Below are 4,087 nucleotides of genomic sequence, written 5' to 3'. Positions count from 1 at the left end.
TTTAGTCTTTTTCTTATTGTGGTAAAATATACATAACACAAAATTGATTGTTCTGAACATTTTAAAATAAATAACTCAGTGCTGTTAATTAAATCCACAATGTTGGGGGAGCCTGGGTGGCTCAGTCCATTAAGTATCTGACTCTTGATTTTGGCTCAGTCATGATCTCAGGGTGGTGAGTTCAAGCCTCATGTGGGGCTCTGCACTGGGTGTGGGGTCTGCTTAGGATTCTCTCTCTCCCTCTGCCCCTCCCTTACCCACCCTACTGCCTGTTCTCTCTCTCAAAAAAAAATTCACAATGTTGTGCAACTATCACCACTATTTCCAGAACTCTGTAATTATCTGAACAGAAACTCTGTAACCATCAAACAGTAACTCTCCATTTCCCCTTTCTCCCTGGGAACCGATTTTTTGTTTTTCTAGGAACGTTTTTTAAGGAAGACACCAGTACACCATGTGTTGCTGTCCATGAAAATATCCTTAAAGTCCTCTTCACTCTCCCTTCTGTGCTAAAGATCCTGCTTGGTCTCTGAACACTGTAATCTCTCTCCAGTCTTCTCCTAACTTGCTGCCCTCACCTTTTCTTCATGTACAATTGCACCAGCTTCTAGGACAAGGCTTTCTAGAGCCCACACAGCTGGCAGTGTAGTCCAGCTTTTGTCTCATGGCGAGCAGCCTCTTGGCATTCTTGGGAATAAAATTCTCCATTCTAACCCCAGAAAAATGTGATGTCCCCACACATTTATTTATAATATTCTCCTCAGAAGTGAGAGTGGAGAGACCAAATGCATATTGGCTTGGGGCACCAAGAATATTTCCAACTCACAGCCTGGCCTTCTCCCAGTTCTTTTCTCATGGGGTTGCTGAAATTGAAACTGCATGGGCAGCATCTAAGATACTGTAGGACTCTAAACTGGAATGGACCAGCATGTGATGCTGAGACCAAGGCCTGGATCATAAGAAGACAGTAATATTAAGAGTCTGCCCAAGAGTGTACAGAGAGAGCATATGTGAAAACACTGAGGTGGGAAGAAGCGTTGTCTGTTCAAGGAGGCCTGGGTGCCTCAAGAGTAGTGGGCATGCAGGAGAGTGGCAAGGGACGAGGTTGGAGATGTGGCCAGGTCCAAATCAGGAGGGCTTTGGGGGTCATGTAAGAAGTTTACACTTGATTTCTTGTTCAATGAGAAGCCATGTACACGAGCTCTGACAGTCTCATGTATGTAATAGAAAACTCCACTTAAAGGGTTTAAGCAATAAAGGGAATTTATTGGCTTGAGTTACTGAAAAGTCCAGGGGACTGTCTTGAGGTGAGGGCTCTGGTTTCATTTCATCTTGCCTTTTCTCTTCTCTGAGAATCCTTGGCCTACTTTCTCTCAAGATGGCAAGATGGGTTTTGACAGCAACCGGGGTACCTGTTTCTTTCTTTCACAAGGAAAGGGAGAATCTAGCTTCTATAAGGCAATGAACAGACTCCCTCACAGTCACTCTGATTGGCTCAGCCGGGACCAGTCCCAGTGGGCACCTCTCTGCACCACCCGATCTCTGCAGTGAAGCTCTAACTCCAGGCAGTTCTCCCTCCCTCCTGTCGCCAGGGCTGCGGTCAGTCCCAAAAGGCATGATGCTACTTAGTGAGGGTGGAATGGTCCCCCAAAGATCATTTGGAAACAATTAGGGAAGAAAGACAGGGGAAGTAGGTGCTGGTAAGTAACCCCCAAATTCATTATACCGTGGAAGGATTGTTCAAGATCACTCTAGCTGCTGTGAAGAGAACAGACTGGAGGAGCCATTACAGAAGGGGGGAGGCTAACTAGTAGATGGTTGCTGTGGTTTAGTCCAGGGGTGGCACAGACTGAGGAGATGCATTTGGGGGAGAGAATTGACTGGACTTAATGATGGACTGGATGATAGAGGAGGTAGTTGTGACCAGATTCTGAGAAGTCTGAAGTGCCAGGCTTTGGATGTTATCTTTGTAGGTTGATGGAGGTGTTGGAGTGGGTTGTCTTTTGGGAGAGTAAGAGATTAAGAATTTTTGGTTTTTGGTGTCTTTCACTTTCTCTTCCTCCTTTAGGTTTTTTTTTTTTTTTTTTTTTGTGGGGTTTTGTTTTGTTTTGTTTTAGTTTTTACAATTTACCACAGCATATTCTTTTGCTTTTCTAATGTTTTCCAAATGATGAAAACACCGAATGAAAATCTGTGATTTCATTAGATTGATTTACTGCTCATCCTGTATCCAAGTCGACTGAAATTATCTTCAAAAAAAAAAAAAAAGAAGCCTGTTTTCTGTAGCCTAATTTTATAAGCCCAAAAGAACCCAGCTTCACTTGAATCTCAGAACACTGTGAAATTAATATTAACTTAGCTGAATGTTTTCAGTTTGAATTAATATGCTTGCGATGTCATTCAATCTTGCAAATTGCTATCATCAGGAAGTGAACATGTTTTAGCTTTTCAAAGTATCAATTATGAGGCATAAGAGTTCAACTGCAGCTCCTGGTTTAATCCTCGGGCTATCCATCATCTAAAGCGTATTGAGAGTTGAACTAAACTTCAAGGATGTAGGATGGCTATTTTTGCAGACTAGGCAAACAATAGCTGTAGTTTGATGCCCTTGATGAAAGTGGACTGGTGTGTTAATTCTGCACATGAAGTCAGCAAAGCACTTAACATTTTAAAGAATCCATTCTTGTTCTGATTCAGGTTTGAGTCCGTCCCTTCAAAAAGAATTGCTATTTCTCCATTCAGTAAAGAAGTTCAGGACTTGGCTTTGTTTCATTTTAAATTCCCATGTATTATTTTGTCATCAAAATACACAATACTTGGTGGGGCTTTTTTCTTTTGGACACATCCCCATCTCTCTGTTCCTCGGTTTTCTCATCATCTCTTTACCCTTGATGAGGATGAACATTCCTGACTAGAGAGCTCATAACATTATTTTGAGGGTCAGGTCAGATGATACATGGAAAAGTTGTGCGGACAGCTAAATTCTACATAAAATGTTTCTTTTCTGGTCATGCAACATCTATAGTCATAGCAGTTACTGTTAGAGTCCCTTTGCACTACCACTTCCTTAGCCTTTGTGTAAGGTACAGAGCAATGTGGAAGGCAGGCTGGAAGTGCCAGGCAGTTTATGCTGTGGGAGCAGTCCTAGATCTGCAGCCAGTGGGGGTTGGTGGATAAATACCCCAGCTCTTTTGCCCTTTGGTGGTAGTGGTGGGTGGAGGGCCACTCCACGTGTTCTATGCAATCCCCTAGTCCTCAGTAAGGTTGAACTCCAGTTCTCTTAGCAGTAATTTCTTCATTAATGCACACTTTAGTGTTCCTTCCATTTCATTTTTTACTTACTATACTGCCATTTCCTGAGTTTACCTGTCAAGTAAATGATCTGCACTCAAGTTTTCTTTTAAGGTCTGTTTTTGGTGGAACTCAACCTAAGACCCTAGTTTTAATGGTCTTTCAAATAGTATACAAGCAGCTAGCTCACCACTGATATTCTAGAATTCTCTGGCTTTATCGCCCAGCCTTAGTTCTGGATTGGGATGGAGTCTGTTTTGCCTCCTGACTGCCAGGACTCAACAGTATTTACCAGTAAACTCTTCAAGATGTGGTTTCCTAGTAACTTCGACTATACCTATCATCCCCTGAGAGACTGTGTACCTTCTAGAGGGGCCAGGTGATACATGAGTCAAGCAGGCAGAGATGAAATATCACCTTTATTACTAATAAAAATGCTGTTGGAGAGCATGGCATACAGTTGTGGGCACTGACAATGAACCCCAAAGTTAGGCAGATTTATCCACACGGTCACAGACAGCATTGGGTAACTGCTGGCCTCTAACTTCACAGGTGGAGCCTGTCACTCTGAAGTTTGCAGAATGGAGGAGCAGAACAGGGTGTGCTCTCTCGGCAGACCGACAGATCTGAACGAGAAAAAGAAGGAGGAAGGGGCTGAGTCATAGATGCCTCATTCTTGTTCCAGTCAGAAAATTCATTTTCCTCACTCATAGCAGTGACAGGGGGCAGAAAGAAACCAAGAAAGTTATTGTAATGGATTCCTTTTCTTCTGGAAACAAGGTGCTAGGGAAATGGG

The sequence above is a fragment of the Lutra lutra genome, chromosome 11, assembly GCF_902655055.1.
Source record: "Lutra lutra chromosome 11, mLutLut1.2, whole genome shotgun sequence".
In the NCBI taxonomy this organism is placed as follows: domain Eukaryota; kingdom Metazoa; phylum Chordata; class Mammalia; order Carnivora; family Mustelidae; genus Lutra; species Lutra lutra.
The sequence above is the reverse complement of the archived record's forward strand: the minus strand, read 5'-3'. Positions refer to the sequence as shown.